Raw genomic sequence first — 27,748 nt, 5'->3', positions numbered from 1 at the left:
CCAATACATGACCAACACTGCCTCAGTACAGGGAGACTGGGTAGCAGTCAAGCGACATCTTGCCAAGACTCTGAAGCCTCAGTGGGAGAATCCTTTCCAGGTTCTGCTGACAATTTCTATACCTGTCAATCATGAGGGCTCCAACTAAGCCCATCTTATACATTTTATTCCTCCCTTCTCATGATCAAGGCCTCCTGTCCATGTTCCACCTCCTCTCATGGATGACAACTTTGCAGACAGGGACACCAACCATGCCAAAGTCTCCATTCCATGAGAAAGCAACTTTATCCCAGCTGGCTACTTGTGTTTTATTCAGTTCTGATGAAAGTCTATAGGATTCCATCAGGTGAAGATTGGATCTCCTTATTATCTAGTTTTCCTGTCCTTATATTGGTCACCTCCAAAGACCAATCATACAGTACAGCTACAAGAATTCTGATCTCACAAAGAGTATGTGGTCATATCCCTACAACTTCATCTGGGGGACTGAAATTTCCCTGATTGGGGTTCTCTTTATTGAGTGGAAAGATCTTTTATTTTTTGGTAGAATTTTTTTTTGTGAAAACATTTTTTTGACCCTAGAAGCATTGTGTGATGTTAAGTATAACTATGGGCAAAATCAATGATGACATAAATGGTGCAATCTGTCATTAACCATTTTATTCCCCGAGACTTTCTCCCCCTAAACCCACCGAGTCACAGAGCGTTTTCTTTTTTTCAATGTCTCAGTTCTGCACATTATGGCCCGGATTCACAAAGAGTTACGCCGGCGTATCAGTAGATACGCCGACGTAACTCAGAATCTAAGCCCGTCGTAAGTTTAAGTGTATGCTCAAACTGAGATACACTAAGGCCCCACACGGCCAAAAAAATCGACGGGCAAAACACATCGTTTTGCTTGTCGAGTTCCTTGTTCGGCTGTCAGAAAACTCGTCGAGCCAAATTTTCCCATTGCCCAACGAGGAAATAGAGAACATGCTCTCTATTTGGCTCGACGAGTTTCCCGACGGGTTTCTCGGCAAAAAGTGTACACACAACCGTTTTTCTCGTCAGAATACGTCTCCCATCGAGTTTCTTGCTGGATTCTGCCGAGAAAACCGGTCATGTGTACAGGGCCTTAAACCTAGCTAAGATACGACGGCCTGTGCCGACGTATCTTAGGGTGCAATTTTTATGCTAGTCGCTAGGTGGCGCTTCCGTTGATTTCGGCTTAGAATATGTAAATGACTAGATACGCCGATTCTCGAACGTACGCTTGCCCGTCGTAGTAAAGATACGCCGTTTCCGTAAGAGGTACGCCATGTAAAGATAAAGCTGCCCCCTAGGTGGCGTAGCCAATGTTAAGTATGGCCGTCGTTCCCGCGTTGAAATTTGAAAATTGTACGTCGTTTGCGTAAGTCGTCCGTGAATAGGGCTGGACGTAATTTACGTTCACGTCAAAACCAATACGTCCTTGCGGCGTACTTTGGAGCAATGCACACTGGGATATGTCCACGGACGGCACATGCGCCGTTCGTAAAAAACGTCAATCACGTCGGGTCAAAAATCATTAACATAAAACACGCCCCCCTCATCCTCATTTAAATTAGGCGCGCTTACGCCGGTCCCATTTACGCTACGCCGCCGTAAGTTAGGAGGCAATTGCTTTGTGAATACAGCACTTGCCTCTCTAACTTACGGCGGCGTAGCGTAAATACGATACGCTATGCCGCCGTAAACATGCGTAGATCTACCTGAATCCAGCTATATATCTTTAGAATTTGTAGTCTACCCAAATGTATTATAGATCAACAGATTTTCTGGGCTTTACCCACCTGAGCTCCGGAAGGTTTTACCCCTTTTGTGTCCAGGGCATTTTCAGCACTGCGTTATTTTAACTGGCAATTCTCTGTCATGCAACGCTTTACTCCACTGAAATTGATATGATTTGTTTCATACAAATAGAGCTTTCTTTTGGTGTTATTTGGTCACCACTGTTTATATATATAATGAAAAAAAAAACATTTTGAAAAAAAACAACAATAATTTTTACTTTTGATTATCTAAAAATAAAATAAGAATAAAAGAACCACATTTCTTCATATATTTTGGTCAAAATTTATTCTTCTAAACAAAAAACAAAAACAAAATTCCAATAAGTACTGTATATATTCTGATGTACTGTTGGCCTATTTCATTTTTTGGGACCCCTCAAAAGCCAGGACAGTACAAATACCCCCAAATGACCACTTTTTAGAAAGTAGACAGTCTGAGGTATTTTTCGTAAGAGGCATGGTGAGTTTTTTGAAGTTGTAATTTTTCATCACAATTTTTTGGAAAATTAAGAAATTAATTTTTTTTTTTCACAATTTTGTTTTTACATACTGTCACCAGTTCAGTACAATGTCATCATATGACTGATGTGGCAGTGATCAGGGGTACTAACAGGTGACAGTATTAAATAAATAAATATAATTACATTTTTTTAAAATATTTTAAATAATATTTTTTTACCTTTTTCCCACATTCTTTCATCAGAGTAGTTTAGTGACACTGTACTACTCTGAGGGAGGGGGATGGGGATTTGATCAGGGATTTTCTTTTCTTTTTTGACACTTTAGTTTGCTGCTGCCGTGATGGCCACTGTAACAGAAATGTCTTGCGCTGTCATGAATGGGTTACATGCATAACTATTGTGTGCTAGACATGTGCATTTATTTTTGTATGAATGCAATTTCGTCCACATTTCTGAGATTTTCACGTTCGTTTAAACAAATGATAACGAATGAGCAGAATCCGAAATCCAAAAGATCCAACATAAAAAATGCTTTATTTTTGTTTTGTTGCGACAACAGTTGGATATAGATAGACGATTCGACATGACGGTGACAATAGCGATCTGTGTCTATCGAACCTGCGGTTGAATGTGTCTAACCTTAACTCTATTCATAGTCCAAGATTATTCTACATAGAGAGGAAAGATTCGACTCGGAGAGAAAACAGTGGATATAGAGAGAAAAGAATCAACATAGAGAGAAAATATTTGACATTATAGAGACATGAAGATTCGACGAAGCAGCTAAAAACATACGATTGCCTCCAGCGGACATTTATGGTCAAATTTTATGGTCAAATGCTCCGCCCATAGGCTATGGAAGAATTCTAATGATGGTTGACTAGTAATAATAATTAATAAATATAATTATTACTAGTGTCATATAACATTATAATTCTACTATAGCTTGTGGGCAGAACATTCGACCGGAAATGTACGATTGCGGCGTCGTACAGTATAGATGCTTCATCAAATCTTCTTAGAACACCCCACAGACACCATAAGCCTTTAATGACAGATTCGACCTTAATTCATCCGGATTTTTGGATGAATGCATTTTTTAACAAAACAAAATGAATAAAAAAGTATTTCGGAAGTAACTAAATAATTGTATTTTTTGGACAAAAACTAAATTCTGAAACAGAATATTTCAGTGTGCACGTGTCTATTGTGTGCTGAGATTGGCCCACAGTTATCACGTGGTACAGGGTGCAGTGAGTTTTCCCAGGTACCATGTGATATCTGTGGGCCAATCACAGCATCACTGCAGAAATCACAGCTGTTAGGAATAGAATTGCTTCATAACAGCTTTGTTGACATTGTGATCATGTGATCACATAGCGACGGATCCCACATGACCCCCGGGCCTATCAAAGCCGATGGTTACTGGCAGCTGAAATAAGCTGTATCGGCGAGCTGCATGCCCCAGGGAACACGCCAGTGTGAATGTGCTAAGCGATGCAGGATACAGGCGATACTTAGCCTATAGGTGTTTCCCACCCCCAGTATATGTACTTCAGGAGGTCGGCAGCTGGTCCATTTAATAGGAAATTTTGATATATATGTTTTTTTCCTGGGTTTTTCTTGGGAATACATTAAAAAATATTTGTTTTTTCAGTAATTAATTACAAAGCAGCATTTACATAATTTGTGCACCCCATGTATTATTTCTAATCAGATCATTTTTAGTGAAACAAGTTTTTAAACTTTACACAGTAAGAAAGTTGCACAGTAATAGACGTTGTGCAGTGTACAATCACGATAGGAGAGAATGTAAATGAGCACAGGATTGGAAAATCATCGTCACTCAATTTACAATAGTAGAGCTTTCTATCAGCAACATAGAGGGCCAGATCCACAAAGAAGTTACGTAACTTCTAGGATGCGCCAGTGTATCTTTTTTCTGTATCCAGAAAGCAAGATACGCCGGATTTTTGCTTAGATACGACTGACGTAAGTCTATTACGCCATCGTATCATAGTTGCATATTTACGCTGGCCGCTAGGTGGAGCTTCCGTAGATTTACGCATAGAATATGCAAATTAGGTAGATACGCCGATTCACGAACGTACGTGCGCCCGGCGTATCTATATGCGTCGTTTTGCGTAAGGTGTCGGACCGGCGTAAAGTTAGCCCTGCTATAGTGAGGCGTACGCAATGTTAAGTATGGACGTCGGGAGAGTGTCGAATTTTCCGTCATTTACGTTGTTTGCATAAAACATTCGCGCATAGGGCTTTGCGTAAGTTACGTTCACGTCGTCTAGGCATTGAGCGGGCGTAATTTTATTTGAAAATTCAACGTGATACTGAGCATGCACGCGCATGCGCCGTTCGAAAAAAGCGTAATTTACATGGGGTCAAGCTTAGTTTACATAAAACACGCCCCCATGTTCCTCATTTGATTTAGGCGCGCTTACCCTGGCACATTTCCGATACGCCACCGTAACTTTAGACGCAAGTGCTTTGTGAATACAGCACTTGCCTCTCTAAGTTGCGGCAGCATATCGTAACTACGATACGCTACGCTACGCCCGCTTATATTTACGCCTATCTACGTGAATCTGGGCCCTAGTATTTTTTCCTGACGGGGAAAAAAGAGATCCTGTTCTCGTTTTTTTTTCCGGCAGTTTTCCCGTCAGAAAAACTCCGATGGAGCATACACACGGCCGGGATTTACCGGCCAAAAGCTCTCAGCTGAGTTTTCCCGTCAGAAAAAACGGTCGTGTGTACGAGGCTTTTTAGTTTCTGCTATAAAATCTTTCTTCATAAATGTAGGCCAAAATATATTCTGCTGCATTTATTTACTCAAAAAAACGAATCAGTGTCTATTATGTATTCTGTGTGAGAGTTATCGAGTCTACAGACTATGGTGAGTATATATGAAATGTAACATCCCCGATCTTCTGATTGTCCATCTCATTTTATTGAGGTTCTAAAATTCCAGGACTTTACAAATATCACCGAAATGGAAAGTAGACAGTCCAAGCTCTTCAGTAAGAAGTATGATGAGTTTATTTGGAGTTGTAATCTTTTGCCACAATTTTGGGGAAATTAAGAAAGTAAATAAAATGTAATTTTATTAAACAAGGTTGTCACTTTACCAAATTATTTCCCACACACGGCACAGGAATCCTTACACTTACACCCCAAAATACATTCTTCTACTCCCCCTGAGTACGGGGGTACCACATGTGTGAAATGTTTTTCCCGCTTAGATGCATAGAGAGGCCCAAAATCCAAGGAGCACCTTTGTCATCTCCAAAGTGCGTATATTTTGCATCCACTATCCTGATTACTTAGGGGCCCGGATTCAGAAAGGAGTTACGTTGGCGTATCTCCAGATACCCCGTTGTCATAGAATCAGATATGCCTCAATGTTGCCTAGATACGAGCGGTGTAAGTCTCCTACGCCGTCGTATCTTAGGGTGCAATATTTACGCTGACCACCAGGGGCGCTTCCCATGACTTCCGCATCAAATATGCAAATTAGGTAGATACGCCGATTCAGAAACGTACGTCCGCCTGGCGCATTTTTTAACGTAGTTTACCTAAGGATTTTTCTGGCGTAAAGTTACCCCTGCTCTATGAGGCGTAGCCAATGTTAAGTATGGACGTCGGGCCAGCGTTGAATTTTGTGTCGTTTACGTCGTTTGTGTAAGTCGTTCGCGAATAGGGCTTTGCATAAGTTACGTTCACGTCTAAAGCATTGACTATTTGAGGAGTAATTTGGAGCATGCACACTGGGATACGTTCACGGACGGCGCATGCGCCGTTCGTTAGAAACGTGATTTACGTGGGGTCACACTTAATTAACATTAAACACGCCCACATCTTCCATATTTGAATTAGGCGGGCTTACGCCGGCCCTTATACACTACGCCGCCGTAACTTCGGGCGCATAATCTTTCTGAATACCATACTCGCCTCTCAAAGTTACGGCGGCGTAGCGTATAGGAGATGAGGTACGCCCGCCTAAAGATACACAATTGTATCTGAATCTGGGCCATCATGTTTATTGAGGTCCTGGAGTGTCAGGACAGGAGCAACATCTACAAAATGCCAACTTTTACAAAGAAGACCCCTCACTGTAATAAATAGAGACATGACGATCACATTTTTGGGAAATTGAGGAAAACAAAGTAAAAATGTAGAGTATTTGGTTTACACATCGCTGTCATATAATAATATATTTCCACAACAAGTTTTGTAGCGTTATTGGTGATACACAGGAACAACTGTCCAAATATAGTCCAGATGTATATTAGATTAGGCGGTAGCCTTAGGCCTCGCACTCACAGGGGCCTCACGGCTGCCTAATTTGCATTACTAAACAGCCGTCTCTGATGCAGGTGAATCTCCTGAGCTGAAGCGGGTGAGAAGTGTGTTGTGTGCCACTTGTGCCCAGGGGGTGGACTTACAATTCATTCCTGTCCCTGATGGTGTTTTACGAACACACTGTCTGTGCCGACCATGTGGTATCTCCACCTTTCCACTGCCTTCTCAGCCAATGAGAGTGGCACTGTAACCCGCCCCCTTTCTCAGCCCGGCACATTTGACTGTTAGAGGAGGAGGAGCCAGAGACGGAGGGTGGCAGGGAGAGGACCTAATGCTGAATGTAAGCTCGCTGGATGCATGTAGCGGGGCTTGTTAGGAGGTGGGGCATTTAGCTGTTGCCCCTCCTTCTGCATGAATGCTCAGAGCAGATCTCTTGCCTGACACCCGCCCATGCTCAGAGCAGATCTCTTGCCTGACACCCGCCCATGCTCAGGTCAGGAAGAGAGAGCGGCTGAGAGGAGAGAAAGAAGAGGCGTGTCTCATGAAGGTGAGGGAGATCCCCTGACACAGGAACGTCATGCCCGGCTTCCATTGCTTCTCATTCTGTCCTCTATTCTCCTAGCTGTGCCTGACAATGGAAATGGCATTTCTGTGACTGTGTGCTGTGAGGAATGCATAGTGAGGGGCGATATCAGCCTCTAAATTCCCGGCAACGCTGTGTCTCCTGGGTGATGGGTCCGGGGGGGGTGTCTTCTGGGTGATGGGTCCGGGGGGCGTGTCTCCTGGGTGATGGGTCCGGGGGGCGTGTCTTCTGGGTGATGGGTCCGGGGGCGTGTCTTCTGGGTGATGGGTCCGGGGGGCGTGTCTTCTGGGTGATGGGTCCGGGGGGCGTGTCTTCTGGGTGATGGGTCCGGGGGGCGTGTCTTCTGGGTGATGGGTCCGGGGGGCGTGTCTCCTGGGTGATGGGTCTGGGGGCGTGTCTTCTGGGTGATGGGTCCGGGGGGCGTGTCTTCTGGGTGATGGGTCCAGGGTCATCACCTTTTCTTCAAGTCAAAACCAAACATTTTAGCCACGCACAGTCCACAGAGTTCCCCTTTTCACCAGAGTCCCCCTTTACATCAGAGTCCACAGAGTTACCCTTTTTAATCAGTGTCCACAGCATCCCCCTTTACATCAGAGTCCACAGAGTCCCCCTTTACATCAGAGTCCACAGAGTCCCCCTTTACATCAGAGTCCACAGAGTCCCCCTTTACATCAAAGTCCACAGAGTCCCCCTTTACATCAGAGTCCACAGACTCTCCCTTTACATCAGAGTCCGCAGTTTCCATTTTACATCAGAGTCCACAGAGTATCCCTTTACATCAGAGTCCACAGTTTCCCTTTTACATCTGAACTCACAGAGTTCCCTTTACACTGTAAGGGGGAACTCTGCAGATTCTGATGTAAGGGAGAACTCAGTGGACTCTAACATAAGGGATGCTGTCAGGAAGATTTTGCCAGTAACAGGCATTCCAGGCTCACTGGCGCACGATCGTGGGCACCACTGCACATGCGCGTGCACACAGGAACGTGCGCGTGCTCCTGTTGGCACCAGGCGTGCTATTTATACCTGCCTGTCACATGCAAACTTTGCTGTCTGCTCTACAGCGTTCTGTGTGCCTTGACCTGAACTGAGACCTAAGCCTGTGAATACCCGGCTATCTGAGTTGAGTTGAGAGGTATCTTAATATAGCGCGGTCTTACCCCGAAGGGTCCCGACGCGCATAGCAGAGTTCCTGGGAAAGGAGGAGCCAGGAACCAAAAACAGCAGAGAGCGGCAGAAAGAGGGAAGAGAGAGGCTACGCAGGAAACGCTTGCGTGAAAAGCCAAGACTTCAGTAACCCGCAGAAGATCGGGATAGTAGGGGCCATCCACCTGCAGCTGACCTCCGGCCTGCCTGACTACTCTTCTGCCTGTTCCTCTGGTTCTTCTGCTGCCCGCTTGATATCCGGCCCGGCCTGCCTGACTACTCTTCTGCCTGTTCCTCCGGTTCTTCTGCTGCCCGCTTGATATCCAACCCGGCCTGCCTGACTACTCTTCTGCCTGTTCCTCTGGTTCTTCTGCTGCCCGCTTGATATCCGACCCGGCCTGCCTGACTACTCTTCTGCCTGTTCCTCTGATTCTTCTGCTGCCCGCTTCATATCCGGCCCGGCCTGCCTGACTACTCTTAGGCCCCGTACACATGAGAGGATCTATCCGCTGGTATTTATACGCGGATCAGTTCCAGCGGATAGATCCTCTCGTGTGTAGGCCCGAGCGGACAAATATCGGCGGATATTTATCCAGCCGACGGATTCCCAGCGGATACAATTTTTGTAGCATGCTACAAAATCTATCCGCTGGGATCCAGTCCAGCGGATTGATCTGGTGGTCTGTACAGACTCACCGGATCAATCCGTCCGCTCCCCTCCCTCGCATGCGTCGTAATGATTCGACGCATGCGTGGAAGTACTTACCTTCCAGCGTCGCGCACGTCGCCGCATCATCATCGCGGCGACGGCGCGACACGTCACCGTGCATGAATTCCGCGCGGATTTTGATCCGATGGTGAGTACACGCCATCGGATCCAAATCCGGAGGAGGAATCTCCGCTGGAAACAATCCGGCGGATCGTTTCCAGCGGAGATCCGGTGGTGTGTACAGGGGGCCTACAGGGGGCCTTAGTCCAATACTTCTATTCCGGCCTGCCCTCCTGTTCCTGTTTCCTGCAAGGGATTCCTGAACTTCAAGACTGACTTCCTCCACTGTTGATCATGCCAGGCACTCGTACCACTCCTCACTCCTGTGCCTCCTGTTACTTTACCAGAGGTCATGAGTAGGAGCCGTAAGGGAGGCCTCCCTCTGCAATTCGGGCTCAAACCACTAGGTACGTTACAAATGCCCTGGGAACCCTGATGTAAGAGGGGAACACTCTGATGTACGGAGAAGACTCTGATGTAAGAGGGGAACACTGAGCACTCTGATGTACGTAGACGACTCTGATGTAAGGGGGGAACACTGAGCACTCTGATGTACAGAGAAGACTCTAATGTAAGGAAGGAACACTGATCACCCTAATGTACGGAGAAGACTCTGATGTAAGGGGGAACACTGAGCACTCTGATGTACGGAGAGGACTCTGATGTAAGAGGGAACACTGAGCACTCTGATGTATGGAGAGGACACTGATGTAAGGGAGAACACTGAGAAATCTGATGTATGGAGAAGACTCTGATGTAAGGGGGAACACTGAGCGCTCTGATGTACGGAGAGGACTCTGATGTAAGGGGGAACACTGAACACTCCGATGTTTAGAGAGGACTCTGATGTAAGGGGGAACACTGAGCACTCTGATGTATGGAGAAGACTCTGATGTAAGGGGGAACACTGAGCACTCTGATGTACGGAGAGGACTCTGATATAAGAGGGAACACGGAGCACTCTGATGTACGGAGAGGACTCTGATATAAGAGGGAACACGGAGCACTCTGATGTACGGAGAGGACTCTGATATAAGGGGGAAGACTGAGAAGTCTGATGTACGGAGAGGACTCTGATGTAAGGGGGAAGACTGAGAAGTCTGATGTACGGAGAGGACTCTGATGTAAGGGGGAAGACTGAGAAGTCTGATGTACGGAGAGGACTCTGATGTAAGGGGGAACAGGGTGGCCTCTGGTGTAAAGGGGAACTTTGATGTAAGGGGTGCTCTGAGAGCCCTGATTTACTTTAGAGTACTCACTCAGAGGCAGGAGAGAGAAGTGGGAGATTTCAATCACAGACGGGGATGGATGGTGAGCTCACTCACCCCTTGGCAGTCAGCACCTCTCATCCAGATGTATCTATATTGCTGGACTTCAAATTTCCAGCCGGCACTTCCTGTTTCTGAGGAGTAGGGATGAGCCGAACATACCCGGGTTCGGTTCGCATCAGAACGTTCGAACAGACCGCGGGTTCGCGCGAACATTTAGAACCCCATTGAAGTCTGTGGGACTCGAACGTTCGAATTCAAAAACGATCATTTTAAAGACCAATATTCAATTTAATGTTGGTAAACGTCTTTCAGAACCCGGGTCTTGCCCCAGGGAACATGTATCAATCGAAAAAAATATTTTAAAAACGGACGTTTTCGCGGAGCAGCGATATTCTATCAGCAGCACAACAGGACAGTCACTCAGCATCAGCAGTCTCAAAGGGATCTGATATTTCAACACAAAATTCTTATTCAGTAACATCAGCATCAGGTGCTTGGTAGCCGGTGTTGATCCAAGCCTGATTCATTTTGATGAAGGTCAGTCGATCAAAAGAGTCTGTGGAGAGGCGTACCCTGTGATCGGTCACAAAGCCTCCAGCAGCACTGAATGTGCGTTCTGAAAGAACACTGGATGCAGGGCAAGCCAGTAGCTCAATTGCGTACTGTGCAAGCTCTGGCCAGTGATCCATCCTCAAGACCCAGTAAGCCAGAGGAGTTTTCGTGGGGAAGGTGTCCAAGTCGGATCTTGCCGCTAGGTATTCCCGGACCATGTAAACCAGATACTGGCGATGGTTGCTGGAACCGGTCAGACCTTGGGGCTGCGGACTAAAAAATTGTCTGAACGCATCGGTCAGACGGCCACCTTCTCCACCGCTCCTTCTCTGACTCACCGAAGCCTCAGCAAGACGTTGTCCAGGGCCAGGTTTTGGTAATCCCCCCGGTTCTGGGAACGCATTGCACAGACCCTTCTGCAAGGCCTCCCCCAGTAGTTTCATCTTCTGCTCCCTCTGCGATGGCAACATAAGATCCGTTACCTTACTCTTGTAACGTGGATCAAGGAGAGTTGCCAGCCAGTAATGATCCCTCTCCTTGATAGCACGTACACGAGGATCCTTACGCAGGCTTTGCAGGATCAGGGAGGCCATGCAGCGTAGGTTTGCAGAGGCATTCGGGGCACAGTCCTCTGGGTCACTGAGGACGACAGGATCCTCAGCCACCTCATCCCAGCCACGTAAAAGTCCACGTGTTCCTTGGAACTGTAAATGATCCCTTGAAGACTGCTGCTGTTGATGCTGAGTGCTAGGCTTCACCTCCATGCTGCTGATACAATCCTCCTCATCCTCCTCCTCCTCTTCCTGTGTTCCAGGTGGGCAAGCAGGAACAGTGTCTGGATAAAGGGGGCCTTGAGAGGTAAGGAAGTCCTCCTCTTCCTCCCTCTGTTCTGCCTCAAGGGCCCTGTCCATTATTCCACGTAGGGTGTGCTCCAACATGTGAATAAGCGGGACAGTCTCACTGATGCATGCACTGTCACTGCTCACCATCCTCGTGGCCTCCTCAAATGGTGACAGGACAGTGCATGCATCCCTGATCAAGGCCCACTGGCGTGGTGAAAAAAACCCAAGCTCCCCTGAGCCAGTTCTGCTGCCATATTGGCACAGGTACTCATTGATGGCCCTCTGCTGCGTGTGCAGCCGCTGCAGCATGGCCAACGTAGAGTTCCATCTGGTGGGCATGTCACAGATTAGGCGGTTCTTGGGCAGGTTGTATTCCCTCTGGAGGTCTGTCAGCCGAGCAGTGGCATTATATGACCTCCGGAAATGCACACAGACTTTCCTGGCCTGCCTCAGGACATCCTGTAAACCAGGGTACCTGCCCAAGAACCGCTGCACCACCAAATTGAGAACATGCGCAAAACAGGGCACATGGGTGAGTTTTCCACGTCGCAGGGCAGAGAGGAGGTTGGTGCCATTATCGCTGACCACCATTCCAGGCTTCAGCTGGCGTGGCGTCAACCACCTCTGAGCCTGCCCCTGCAGAGCTGAAAGAACCTCTTCCCCAGTGTGGCTCTTGTCTCCCAAGCACACCAGCTCTAGCACCGCATGGCATCTCTTGGCCTGCATTCCTGCGTAGCCCATCGTACGCCTATGGAGCACGGCTGGTTCTGAGCCAACATCACCACAGGAACAGGCCACAGAGGAAGAAGAAGAGGAGGGGGTGGAGGAGAGAGGTGTGTCACAAGCAGTAGTAGTGTTTTGGAGGCGTGGTGGCGGAACAACCTCCAAAACTACTGTACCTTGCCCTGCGTCTTTCCCAGCTGCCAGCAGAGTCACCCAATGGGCCGTAAAAGACAAGTAACGTCCCTGTCCATGCCTGCTGGACCATGAGTCAGCGGTAAGATGCACCTTACCACTGACCGCCCTGTCCAGCGAGGCATGGACATTGCCTTCCACATGCCGGTAGAGAGCTGGAATCGCCTTCCGTGAGAAAAAGTAGCGTTTGGGTACTTGCCACTGAGGTACTGCACATTCCACAAACTCACGGAAGGGGGCAGAATCTACCAACTGAAAAGGTAGCAGTTGAAGTGCTAGCAATTTTGCTAAGCTAGCATTCAACCGCTGGGCATGTGGATGGCTGGGAGCGTACTTCTTTCGGCGCTGCAGCAGCTGGGGCAGGGAAATGTGTCTGGTAATATCAGTAGATTGCCCGCATGTACTACCATAACTACATTGTGACACACCTATTTCTACACCTTTGGTGCAGGCTGCAGAGAGGACTGGGGGTCTAGTGGGGTTGGAGGTCACAGAAGGGCAAGGGGAGGACCGCTTTGGTCTTTGGTGTGGGTCTTTTTGGTATGCCTGCCAACGAGCTGCATGGCAGGTCGACATATGTCTGGACAAGCATGTGGTGCCCAAGCGGGTGATGTTTTGGCCACGCGAGATACGCTTGAGACATATGTTGCAAACAGCAAAGGTACGATCTGATGGACAGGTTTCAAAAAAGGCCCACACCAAAGAACTTTTGCTGTACAGTTGAGACACAGCAGCGCCACGTAATGCAGTTGGTGTGCTGCCCTTAAGCTGACCCCTGGAGGGCATCCTGCCTCTTTGGAGATGTGCCTGTGCCTTGTCCTCCTCTCTCCTATCAGGCACCCAGGTAGAGTCAATGACCTCGTCATCCCCTCCCTCCTCATCATCACTGGCGACAACCTGGCAGTATGCTCCAGCTGGGGGAACATCACTCCCAGATTGTTGTCCCTCTCGGCCACCCCCTCTCCCTGGGCTCACATCAATGCCTTCCTCTATCTGTGTTCCGTCATCGGAGTCTTCAAAACGCTGCGCATCTTCAGCTAGCATGTACCCAACACTGTGTTGAAACAGTTCGGGGGACTCCTCAGGAGGACACGGTTGGACTAGGGAAGGATTGTGTGATCCCATTGTGCAGAGGGTAGAGGACGCCTTGGCAGCTGCTTTGCCAGACAAACTATAATCAGTCTGTGTGAGAGAGGATGAGGAGGATGAGGACGGCTTGGTCATCCACTCAACTAATTTCTCAGCATGTTGAGGCTCAACACGGCCAGCTCCCGAAAAGAAGGACGAGCGGCCACGGCCACGTGCTGAAGAGGATGCACCACATCCATCACCAGCGTTACCTCTAGATGCAGAGCCTGCTTGCCCTCGTGACTCTCTGCCTCTCTTTGTCCTTCCAGCCATAGTTATGCGTTCAGGTGTTATGTAACAAAATAGTCGCAGTCACACCAACTGCGTTCAGATGGTATTAAACAGCAACCACACAGTAAGAGCGACTTGGCTCAAGTGTAAAGTAACAAAATAGTCGCTGTCACACCAACTGCGTTCAGATGGTATTAAACAGCAACCACACAGTAAGAGCGACTTGGCTCAAGTGTAAAGTAACAAAATAGTCGCTGTCACACCAACTGCGTTCAGATGGTATTAAACAGCAACCACACAGTAAGAGCGACTTGGCTCAAGTGTTATGTAACAAAATAGTCGCTGTCACACAAACTGCTTTCAGATGGTATTAAACAGCAACCACACAGTAAGAGCGACTTGGCTCAAGTGTTATGTAACAAAATAGTCGCTGTCACACAAACTGCTTTCAGATGGTATTAAACAGCAACCACACAGTAAGAGCGACTTGGCTCAAGTGTTATGTAACAAAATAGTCGCTGTCACACCAACTGCGTTCAGATGGTATTAAATAGCAACCACACAGTAAGAGCGACTTGGCTCAAGTGTTATGTAACAAAATAGTCGCTGTCACACCAACTGCTTTCAGATGGTATTAAACAGCAACCACACAGTAAGAGCGACTTGGCTCAAGTGTTATGTAACAAAATAGTCGCTGTCACACCAACTGCTTTCAGATGGTATTAAACAGCAACCACACAGTAAGAGCGACTTGGCTCAAGTGTAAAGTAACAAAATAGTCGCTGTCACACCAACTGCTTTCAGATGGTATTAAACAGCAACCACACAGTAAGAGCGACTTGGCTCAAGTGTTATGTAACAAAATAGTCACTGTCACACCAACTGTGTTCAGATGGTATTAAATAGCAACCACACAGTAAGAGCGACTTGGCTCAAGTGTTATGTAACAAAATAGTCGCTGTCACACCAACTGCTTTCAGATGGTATTAAACAGCAACCACACAGTAAGAGCGACTTGGCTCAAGTGTTATGTAACAAAATAGTCGCTGTCACACCAACTGCGTTCAGATGGTATTAAACAGCAACCACACAGTAAGAGCGACTTGGCTCAAGTGTAAAGTAACAAAATAGTCGCTGTCACACCAACTGCGTTCAGATGGTATTAAACAGCAACCACACAGTAAGAGCGACTTGGCTCAAGTGTTATGTAACAAAATAGTCGCTGTCACACAAACTGCTTTCAGATGGTATTAAACAGCAACCACACAGTAAGAGCGACTTGGCTCAAGTGTTATGTAACAAAATAGTCGCTGTCACACCAACTGCTTTCAGATGGTATTAAACAGCAACCACACAGTAAGAGCGACTTGGCTCAAGTGTTATGTAACAAAATAGTCGCTGTCACACCAACTGCGTTCAGATGGTATTAAATAGCAACCACACAGTAAGAGCGACTTGGCTCAAGTGTTATGTAACAAAATAGTCGCTGTCACACCAACTGCTTTCAGATGGTATTAAACAGCAACCACACAGTAAGAGCGACTTGGCTCAAGTGTTATGTAACAAAATAGTCGCTGTCACACCAACTGCTTTCAGATGGTATTAAACAGCAACCACACAGTAAGAGCGACTTGGCTCAAGTGTAAAGTAACAAAATAGTCGCTGTCACACCAACTGCTTTCAGATGGTATTAAACAGCAACCACACAGTAAGAGCGACTTGGCTCAAGTGTTATGTAACAAAATAGTCACTGTCACACCAACTGCGTTCAGATGGTATTAAACAGCAACCACACAGTAAGAGCGACTTGGCTCAAGTGTAAAGTAACAAAATAGTCGCTGTCACACCAACTGCGTTCAGATGGTATTAAACAGCAACCACACAGTAAGAGCGACTTGGCTCAAGTGTTATGTAACAAAATAGTCACTGTCACACCAACTGCGTTCAGATGGTATTAAACAGCAACCACACAGTAAGAGCGACTTGGCTCAAGTGTAAAGTAACAAAATAGTCGCTGTCACACCAACTGCGTTCAGATGGTATTAAACAGCAACCACACAGTAAGAGTGACTTGGCTCAAGTGTTATGTAACAAAATAGTCGCTGTCACACCAACTGCCTTTAGTTGCTATTAAACAGCAACCACACAGTAATAGCGACTGCGTTTCTGTGCAAATAAATTGCACACGTGCAGTAACAGGTAATGCGTCTGTGTGTGCAATTAACTAGCACACGTTAAATAACACAGAATAATTATATTTAAAGTAAATCCCTAATGCAGGCAATACAACACGTTAGAGCGCTGCATGTAGAACAATCTCCTGCCTGACAGATACTAATAGATAAACTAGCTGAGCTGTACAGTTTATAAATATATTGACAACGCCTAAGGATGTGAATATATTCTCTACAAACTATACTGACTACATCTATCTATCTATCTATCTATCTATCTATCTATCTATCTATCAATCACACTGTGGCCCAGATTCAGGTAGATCCGCGCAATATTTGCGTGGGCAAAGGGCAACGATTTTTGCTCTGCGCCCACGCAAATATTTCGATTTGCCCGCGATTCACGGAGCAGTAGCTCCGTAAATTGCGCGGGCGCTATGCTAATTAGCCCGGCGTAAGGGCGCCTAATGTAAATGATCCCGCCGGGGGCGGGAATCATTTAAATTAGGCGCGCTCCCGCGCCGAGCGAACAGCGCATGCTCCGTCGGGAAACTTTCCCGACGTGCATTGCGGCAAATGACGTCGCAAGGACGTCATTTGCTTCTAAGTGAACGTGAATGGCATCCAGCGCCATTCACGAATCACTTACGTAAACGACGTGAAATTTAGATTTCACGAGCGGGAAGGGCAGCTATACTTTAGCATTGGCTGCCCCTGCTATTAGCAGGAGCAACCTTGCGCTAAAGTCGCCGTACGGAAACTCCGTACCTTGCGTGCGCAGGGCCCGCGCAACTTTTGTGAATCGGTGGTAGTATGCAATTTGCATACTATACGCCGATCACAATGGCCGCGCCCCCTAGCGGACAACGCAAGAATGCAGCCTGAGATATGAAGGCATAAGGAGGCTTATGTCTGTCATATCCTAGGCTGCAGTCCGCGTAGCGATGTTCCTGAATCAGGGGCATTCGCTACGCGGGAGCAAAACAGCTATTGGCCAATTATGGCTCTTCGTTTTTTGCGCGCTGTGATTGGCCAAGCATGCGGGACATACAGCATGCTTGGCCAATCATCAGCGCTCAACGCCCCAGTGAATTATGGGACGTTTTGTGTCATTCGAATTTGGCGCGAACGACCCGTTTTGTTCGATTTTCGACGAACGACCGAACGACCGATGTTCGATTCGAACATACGTTCGAATCGAACGCGGAGCTCATCCCTAGTGAGTACACTCCATCGCATAGAAATCCGCGGAAATCCTCGAGAGGATTTATCCGTGGAAACGGTCCGCTGGACCGTATGCGCGGATAAATGCTCCCGTGTGTATGGGGCCTAAAACGTTGCTAATCTGCTGAACACTTCTCTTATCTCTCTGCAGAGATAAGAGAGCTGAAATTCGCACCGCACTAGTGTGATTCAGGCCTTAAAGCGGATGTGCCATGGGGAAAAATATTAAAAGCCAGCAGCTACAAATACTGCAGCTGCTGACTTTTAATATTAGGACACTTACCTGTCCTGGAGTCCAGCGCCGTCCGCAGCAGAGGAGGAGCGATCGCTCGTCTCTCTGCTGCTCCCCCGCCATCCATGCTGAGGGAACCAGGAAGTGAAGCTCTGCGGCTTCACTGCCCGGTTCCCTACGGCGCATGCACGAGTCGCGCTGCGCCCGCTGATTGGCTCACACGCTGTGTGCTGGGAGCCGAGTGTTCCCAGCACACAACGGGCGAAAGACAGGAAGTCAGAAAACCCCTCCTTTTGCCCGTAGCGTGTGGCCGGAAGTGGGTGCAAATACCTGTCTTTAGACAGGTATCTGCACCCCCCTCCCCCCTGAAATGTGTCAAATGTGACACCGGAGGGGGGGAGGGTTCCGATCAACTTTAGGGTGGAGAACCGCTTTAATGTATTTTTACAGAAAATATGCATTTGATAAACAGCTGCGCTAATATCCTGTGACATAAAAAAGCAAATACCACCATTGTATTCTCTAGGGTCTCTGTTTTCAGAAAATAAACAATGTTTGGGGGTTTTAAATAATCATCTGGCCTAAAATGTGAATTTATCCATGTGCATAAAAAGACAAAAACAACTCTGACAGTGAAAGAAACAACAATCAGCAATGTATAAAATTATTATGAAAACTATAGTAACAACTAATGGCTTAAGAAGAAAAACCCACCATATTACTCAACCGAGTTCCAACTCAACCCCTCCAAGAAAATGGACCCCACTTCCTCCCACCCAGGTGCCGGTTGGATCTCCTTTACCTTGTGTAGATATCTCCTTCTGAGATCCTCATGATATAAAACAAATGTACAACACTCTCTATGTGACACCAGTGCCACATAGAATGTCAGGGACCACCAGTGCCACATAGAATGTCAGGGACCACCATGTCAGGGACCACCAGTGCCACATAGAATGTCAGGGACCACCATGTCAGGGACCACCATGTCAGGGACCACCAGTGCTGTTCATCAGGTACCACCATGTCAGGGACCACCAGTGCTGTTCATCAGGGACCACCATGTCAGGGACCACCATGTCAGGGACCACCATGTCAGGGACCACCAGTGCAGAGCGGGATTATTATCAGTTATTACTTGTATATACACAGCAGGGATCTCCCGCGGTGTCCGATATTGTTATATGAGAACGCTGAGCGATGATGCCCCGCCCCCACTATTATGATTGACAGTGCAGTGTTCTTATTATGGTGGGGCGGGACATCAGCATTGGTGTGCTTGTATATTATACCTGACACAGTGGGATATCCCTGCTGTGTCATACAATTACTGATGATAATCCCGCTCTGCACAGAGATAGCAGGCAGGCAGGGGCGGGGGTGGTGCAGGGGGGCGGGAATAGAGTGAAGGGGAATGGAGTGGAGGTGAAGTGGAGGGGCGGTGACTGGCAGGAGCAGAGGAGGATGAGGGAGGATAGAGGAGAAGGAGGGCACCTCCTCCATGGGCGGCACAGACCGGGGGCTGTGAGACCCCCTCCGCCCACAACATGTCTGCTTCCTTCTGCTCGGCTTTCAGAGGACTACAAGGGGGCGTGTCAGACCGCTGGCTGAGCTCAGGAGAGGGAAAGCAGCCAGCAAACTTACAAACAGGAAGTCAGCAGGCAATACATTTTTTCAGCAAGTTCAGCAGCCTATTACAGGGGAACTACAGATCTCAGAAGAACATGGATGGCAAAGTGGGTGAATGTAGGAGATCAGCAACAAGGACATGGAAACACAATTTGGCCGGAGTTCTGCTTTAATGTTTAAACCACCATATGAATGAAAACTGACAGTTGTAAGAACCCCCGGCAGTGTTACATGGTGTTTCCCATCCCCCTCCAACTGCTATTTTTGACAAATAACTTGGCCTCTACAGGAAGAAGAAGAAAACAGATCTACTGGGAGGGTCAACAGGTAATAAAAATGTTACAAGGGGAAACTCGGAAAAACAAAAACATCTACGCGAATAACAGATTGCACCATTTATGGAATTAGTTACACTTTAGTGCCAACATCATAACATTTCCAGGGATAAGAAGTGTTCTTTACAAACTTTACCCCAAAAAGAGATCTGTCCAATCAGAGTCATTGAAGTGAACCCCATTCAGAGGAATTTCAGCCTCCTAGTGAAAGTATGAGTACTGTTGAATGAATCCCATAAACAGCAGCAGCTCAGTGTTGGAAGTCCTACACCAGCTTGGGAAGTTGCTTTCTCACTGAACAGAGACTTCTCCCTGGCTGGTGTCCCAACTACAGACCTGCCTGTAAAGCTGTCATCTATGAGAGGAGATGAAACATGGAAAGGAAGCATTGATGGTGAAGAGGGAGGTGGGACATGTAATGGGAGGTGTGGACAAGGTGGGCTTAGCTGGGGCCCTCAAGCCTGGCTGATGAAGTATCAACAGTCAGAAGAATTTGGAATGAGCTTTCATAATTTGGAAGGTTCGGCAAGATGCCACTTGACCACTAGTCTTTGTACGGCGGCAGTGTTGGTCATGTATTAGCTCAGGATCTGTCTATGAAGAAAACATTTGGGAACACAGCTCAGTTAGTGAATGATGAAATACATTACATGTTCAGACAAAGCTCCATGAAAAAAAGGTAAACATGGAGCTGCGGTGGCTCAACGCAATTGCCACTGCGCTGACAAGCGATTCACCTCTGCAGCTAGGAGGTTCGGATCCCGGTCTCGGCTACATGTGAATTGAGTTTGGTGGTTTCAGCCCGGCTCCCGGTGGGTGTGCTATGCAAGGTAAGCCTGCGCTTAGTACGCCCACCCCCCTCCCACAAAAAAAACACCACACTTACACACACTTGTGTAACATGCACGCACTTTGACCACGCGGTCTCTAAAATGAGAGGCGAAGGACTAACGGGGCTGGTTGAGCGGGCTAGATCCTCTCACTCCCTTGTAGGGAGTCCCTCTGCCCCGTTGGGCTTCAAAGCTGAGCAGGTAGGGCGGGCTGTGTGGGAGGACCCCCTCACACACCCACTATTGCCACCCGGGGCATGGAGAAAGGTGGCAGATTGCCTCTGGGGAAGGCCTGCCTACTCCCAACTCCTGCGGTCCGGCTCCTCTCTCGAGTACACGCACAAAACGAAAAAAAAAAAAAAAAGGTAAACATGAGAATAACGTTGAAAACAATTCAGTCATGGGTGCTTATCTAAAAAAAAAATGTCAAAAAGGTAAAATATTTGCAGGCCTTCTAAGTGTGTGTCTGATGGAGATAAGAACTAAACTCAAAGGCCCAGATTCTTAAAGGACTTACGACAGCGCAGCGCCATATACGCAGTCGTATCTATGCGTCTGATTCTTAGAATCAGTTACGCATAGATATACATTAGATCCGACAGCCGTCTGCATATTTTTTTTTGACTGCTAGGTGGCGCTTCCGTCTAATTCCGCGTCGAGTATGCAAATTAGCTAGATACGCAAATTCCCGAACGTACGCGCGGCCGACGCAGTAAAGTTACAATGTTTACGTTAGGCTTTTCCCGGCGTATAGTTGCCCCTGCTATATGAGGCTCAGCCAATGTTAAGTATGGCCGTCGTTCCCGCGTCGAAATTTGAAAAAGTTACGTCGTTTGCGTAAGTCGTCTGTGAATGGGGCTGGACGTCATTTACGTTCACATCGAAACCAATGACGTCCTTGCGGCATACTTTGGAGCAATGCACACAGGGAAATTCCACGGACGGCGCATTCGCCGTTACGCAAAAACGTCAATCACATCGGGTCACAGTAGTTTAACAAAGTATTGAGACTGTGTGGGGTAGAGGTTGGGTAATGTACGTTTAATCTGTTGTTATTAAGGATGGAATATTTGTATTGTATTAATAATGAAAATCAATAAAGACATTTTGGGAAAGAAAAAAAAAAAGCTTTGTCACATTCAGAGCATTAAAATGGCTTCTCTCCAGTGTGAATCCTCTGGTGTTTGATAAGATGTGATGTCTGTGTAAAAGCTTTGCCACATTCAGAACATTGATATGGTTTCTCTTCAGTGTGAATCCTCTGGTGTGTCATAAGGGTTGACTTACATGTAAAAGTTTTGCCACATTCAGAACACTGATATGGTTTCTCTCCAGTGTGAATCCTCTGGTGTGTCATAAGGGTTGACTTATGTGTAAAAGCTTTGCCACATTCAGAACACCGATATGGTTTCTCTTCAGTGTGAATACTCTGGTGTCTCATAAGGTGTGACTTACGTGTAAAAGCTTTGCCACATTCAGAACACCGATATGGTTTCTCTCCAGTGTGAATCCCCTGGTGTGCCATAAGGGTTGACTTACATGTAAAAGTTTTGCCACATTCAGAACACTGATATGGTTTCTCTTCAGTGTGAATCCTCTGGTGTGTCATAAGGTGTGTCTTACGTGTAAAAGCTTTGCCACATTCAGAACACCGATATGGTTTCTCTTCAGTGTGAATCCTCTGGTGTCTCATAAGGTGTGTCTTACGTGTAAAAGCTTTGCCACATTCAGAACATGGATATGGCTTTTCTCCAGTGTGAATCCTCTGGTGTGTCATAAGCTGTGACTTCAATGTAAAAGCTTTGTCACATTCAGAACATTGATATGGTTTCTCTCCAGTGTGAATCCTCTGGTGTGCCATAAGGGTTGACTTACATGTAAAAGTTTTGCCACATTCAGAACACTGATATGGTTTCTCTTCAGTGTGAATCCTCTGGTGTGTCATAAGGTGTGTCTTACGTGTAAAAGCTTTGCCACATTCAGAACATGGATATGGCTTTTCTCCAGTGTGAATCCTCTGGTGTGTCATAAGCTGTGACTTCAATGTAAAAGCTTTGTCACATTCAGAACATTGATATGGCTTCTCTCCAGTGTGAACCCTCTGGTGTATGATAAGATGAGACTTGCATGTAAAAACAGTGTCACATTCAGAACACTGATATGACTTCACTCCATTATAAATCTTCTGGTGTGTGATACGTTTTGCCTCCATTGTAAATCTTTATCACATTCCAAACAAGAAATATCTTCTGAAATGACTCCTCTTATGTATACATGGGTTGGACTTTACTGTAAAGTCATTGTCACTTCCAGAACACTGAAATTACTTCTCTCCTGTTGTCCTCTGAGGCGGGATCGATGTTGAAGAGGATTCAGAACATTTAGAACACGGATATGACTTGTGTCCTGTGTGAATCCTCCAGTGAATTGTGATAAAGACTTTCAGTCACTTCAGACACCCATATGGCTTCACTTCCCATGTGACTTTGTTGTATTGATGAATTCCAACATGACAGAAAACTTGGTTCCTCAATCCACCTGTACAGAAAAAATAAAAAAATAAAAGTCAGAATTCTATAAAAAGGGCTGAATAAAGTTGTTTTCTTTTATAACATTCATTATTAAATGTATCTAATATATAGAAACAATATATACAATATTATTTTACTGAGGACAATATATTATTCCCATTGGCTGATAAAATGTACATTTTATTACAATTTCCAGCGGGAGAATCTCATTCAGAGAAATGTGCTGCATAGTGACGGAGGAATGTTCTTGGGTTCAGATTTGTGGGGACTTTAGGCAAGCCGTCTAAAAATCCAAAACATTGCAGAAATTAAATGCAAACCTCATTGAAATCAATAGGAGGCGAATCTTGAAAATCAAAAAAACAAGATAATACAGCGCTATTAACTTGACCTGTGAAAAATATGTATGTGAAACAAAAAGCCAATAATAATTTGAGTGAACATAATGTTCACTCAAATTATTATTGGCTTTTTGTTTCACATACATATTTTTCACAGGTCAAGTTAATAGCGCTGTATTATCTTGTTTTTTTGCTTTTTTTGTTTACTATGGTATTTAGTAATTAATACTGGCAGCTTTTTATTTCATTTCACATGGTTTGATATTTAATTGATTTCACTCGTTAGCGCAGTGTTTTTTCTGTTTACACAGAGAAATCCCTTTCCATACTTTGTTTTTTACCATAACATTGCTGCTTTCGGTCTATTATGGACATTTTTGATTTCCGCTCACAGTTCAATATTAATCTGGATGGAGTGTTTGATGATGTAGAAGAACAATCAGATGAGATTGGAGGAATTTTTGTCAGATTAAAGAATCTTCTAGTCTCAGAATTGCATACAGGATGGGACATAGCATATCTTGAACAATATGTTAGCCAAAAAATGGTCCCTCGCAGTCTCAGATGGGAAGTAAGTTCTCAAAAGGGCGAAACTGACTTAGATGGATGGTTCTCTTATTTTAATGGTATTGGTGTTAAATTTTTACAGTTTTTAATCGATAAAAAACGGGGGAAACTAAGATCTCTTAACGAGGAGGTGACCAAACTCAATGAGAAACTCACTCCATTTAAGGAACAGGAAATTTATAAAACAAAATCTAACTCTCTAAAAATCTTTTTAGAAAAGGAGGACCAAGAACAAAAACTGAAGAAAAAGAAAAAAGTATAACAGGGATTTTGTTGATTACTCTAATAAAATAGTGTTTAAATGGCAGGCTAAAATAGAAGAAACTATGGAAGTTGCTTCGGGTTCTATGCCCCATCAGATCAATGCCACCCAAGAAGGGGTAATTTCTACACAGGTCCCATCTTCCTCTGGTCTAAATTCCACTATGAGAGGAACCGGTCATACTAATGCCACACATACCCATGGTTACACTACGGTGAAACCAAAAAAAGGTCATAATAGACCTAAGAAACAGGGACCTCGGGTTGAACCACTTAATGTTCAACATGGGGGGGGTGCAAATCACTACCCTCCTCGTAGGAGGAGGCCTTCCTATTATGATGATGACCGTGGATTTCATGGTCTTGTGAGCCATGACAATGCTTACTACTCCCCACGTAGGAGTCACCAGGGGTATATTTATCCCAGTCGAGACCGTGGCGATTACCATGACACACGAGGGGCACATCATAGTGTTCAGAACTCTGGATATACCCCTAGAAAATAGTCATATTCCAGTCCACAATAGATTTGTCCCCCTTATGCATCATGGGGGCAATGACGGGGTGGATGAGTCTAGTATGTCTAGACATCCTGAAGAATATATTGATCATTCAAGAAGGTTCAGGCGGGAATATGACACACCCCCAGTGTATGAAAGGAACCAGTCACCTCGTTTTTTTCCCATGGAAAACACCAGACCAAAAAGGACTCACGAAGAAAGAGGGGTGTCAGAGGGGAGAGGAGGATCAGGACCAAAGAAAAGAAAGAGATAAATATTTCAGGAGTCTTTAATCTTAGTTCAGCCCAACTTTCGTTGGGTGAGCAGGCCCTCCTCAGTCAAGGTCTAAAGTTTGCTCCCCCACGGACCCTTGATAAATTTGAGACCTTTATAGATGCCCACAAACTAGTTAGGAAATTGAACATCAAGAGGCATTTTATTCTTAACCCTATGGGTGTCAGTGGCCTAAATAAGGTCACATACACAGGTCCATCTTTATGCTCTACTATACCACCATCAGGGGGTTTGCCGATTGGTGATGTTGTGGTTCCAACCAGACACACCAAATTGGCAAATGCCTCTTTGTTTAATCCCCCGGGTTTTTTTTTTTTTGTTTCATAAGTTTTTATTGGGTGAACATGAGAGCATACAGGATAGTACAATGATACATCCAGAAAAAAAAAAGTAGCGAGAATATAGCTTATTTTGGCTATGAACAGAAATTACTGCAAACATTTTTTTTTTTTTTTAAACTTCAACATACAATCATGTGTTGCAAGTCAATCCTCATCTGAAGAGGGCATATAAAAGGCATACAAGTAAGACATAGAAGATTGTACAATATTCATTATGCATTATGAACCATAGGGTTCATCCTAGAACATTTTTGTTATGTCCATCTTGACCAGTATATAGGGTTTTTAGTAGTAGTAATTCTTTAATGGTCAAGAGGGGCAGGGAGGGGGGTTGGGGAAGGGAAAGGGAAGGAAGAGAGGTGAAAGAAGAAGAGGAGAAAAGAGAGAAAAAAAAAAAAAAAAAACCCGGGTTTTATTTCCCCTTCTTTACAGACATTTAAGGAACTTGTCTTAAAAGATATAGCTGATCTTAAAATTCCCAGATCCAGAAATACATTTGAGTTTCAGGGACAATTGAAACAGATCTGTAAACGTAACGATTTGGTTGTACGCCCAGCGGACAAGGGCGGAGGGGTGGTGGTTCTGGATAAGAGTGATTATATAGCAGAAATGCATAGGCTTTTGTCTGACACCGCCACTTATAGCCTTTTAGCTAATAACCCTACGGTTAAATATAAGAAAGAACTTCAGGCCTTAATAAATGAAGGTTTCTCATTGGGTGTTCTAAATAAAAAATAAAAAGCTTACTTAATTCCATCAGCACCGAGAGTGCCAGTGATATACTATCTGCCCAAGGTGCATAAAAGTACCACCAACCCACCTGGTCGTCCGATCATTAGTGGGTTGGATTCTATAACGGCGCGTATTGGCAAATATATAGACACATTTTTGCAGCCACTGGTCATTTCTACTCCATCTTATTTGCGTGATACCACCCAGGTTATTAATTTATTGAAAGATTGTGAATGGAGAAATGGGTTTACGTTAGCTACCGCTGATGTAAATTCGCTGTATACTGTTATTTCACACCATCATGGTTTGGAAGCAGTCCGCTTTTATTTACAGCAAGACATTTCACTTTCAGTTATTCAAAGAGATTTTATTGCCAATCTTTTGGTATTTGCAACTAGCCATAACTACTTCTGGTTTGGTGGAGATTATTATTTGCAAAAATGCGGAGTAGCGATGGGCGCCAAGTTTGCCCCTAGTGTGGCAAACTTGTTCATGTCTTTTTGGGAAAGAGAAGTCATCTATGTTAACCCTCCCAGTCAACTCAAATTATGGAAAAGATATATTGATGACATCTTGGTGATATGGGAGGATGACACCCTGTCCCTTGATAGTTTTTTGTCTAGTTTGAATATCAATGACCGAGGAATTTTTTTAAAATATGATATTAGTGAATCTACGATTAATTTCTTGGATCTTATCATTACGGTTAAAGATGAGACAATAACCACCATGACTCATTTTAAAGAAACTGATCGCAATGCATATATCCCCACTACGAGCTGCCACCATTCACAATGGCTTAAGGCTGTCCCAAAAGGACAATTTCAGAGAATTAGACGTAATTGCACTTCTCTACACGATTTCCATCAGCAGGCCCAAACTTTAAAGAAGAAATTCTTGGATAAAGGCTACAAAGAGGACAGCATTGATGAAACCATTTTGGCTATCAGTACTTTGAATAGGGACCAGCTTCTAACCTCAAAACAGACTGTTACTAATGATAATGATTTTTTCAGTTTTGCTTTGATTACTGGATTTTCTGATCAACACTTCTCTGTAAAAAAAGATCTTAAGAAAACACTGGGGTGTTCTGAAGAATGATCAAATACTGGGATCCATTATCCCAGAGAAACCCATAGTAATCTTTAGGGGAGCACTGTCATTACGTCTAAAAATCGCCCCAAATACTATTGATCCCCCTAAGGTGGTGCATTTCTTTCAAGAAATTAATGGCTTTTATCCATGCCGCAAGTGCAATATTTGCAAAATTAATGCATTCCAGGGACGTAAACTCACATCTTTTCAATCTACTCAGACCCTTAAGGTATACAATATTGAGTCATTTATCACCTGTACTAGTGATCATGTGGTTTACTTAATACAGTGTCCCTGCAAAAAACAATACATCGGTCGGACTAAACGAGCTGTTAATATCAGACTTAATGAACATGTAGGTAATATTGGTAGAGGATTCCCTAAACATAATTTATCTAAACACTTTGTGAAGCATCATGCTAAAAGTACTGAAGGGACACTGTTTTTACCTATGGAAAAATTGTGTCCACACTGGAGGGGTACAAATAAAGTGCGTACCATTTCCCAGCTTGAGACCCGCTGGATTTTTAATATGCGATCTTATAGGCCTCATGGGTTAAATGTGGACCGGGACATCAATTGTTTTTTAAATAATGCATGATTTTTGTCCTACCTTTCCTTCTTTTTATTAATAGG

The 27,748-nt window shown here is 45.2% G+C and overlaps 1 pseudogene; it reads right to left on the bottom strand.

Annotated features, from left to right (window-relative positions):
* Positions 1-27,748, bottom strand: part of LOC120928423 — a 367,954-nt pseudogene that overhangs the window by 190,417 nt on the left and 149,789 nt on the right.

Source organism: Rana temporaria, chromosome 2 (genome assembly GCF_905171775.1).
Source record: "Rana temporaria chromosome 2, aRanTem1.1, whole genome shotgun sequence".
NCBI lineage: Eukaryota > Metazoa > Chordata > Amphibia > Anura > Ranidae > Rana > Rana temporaria.
This window is presented reverse-complemented; position numbering and strand designations above follow the sequence as displayed.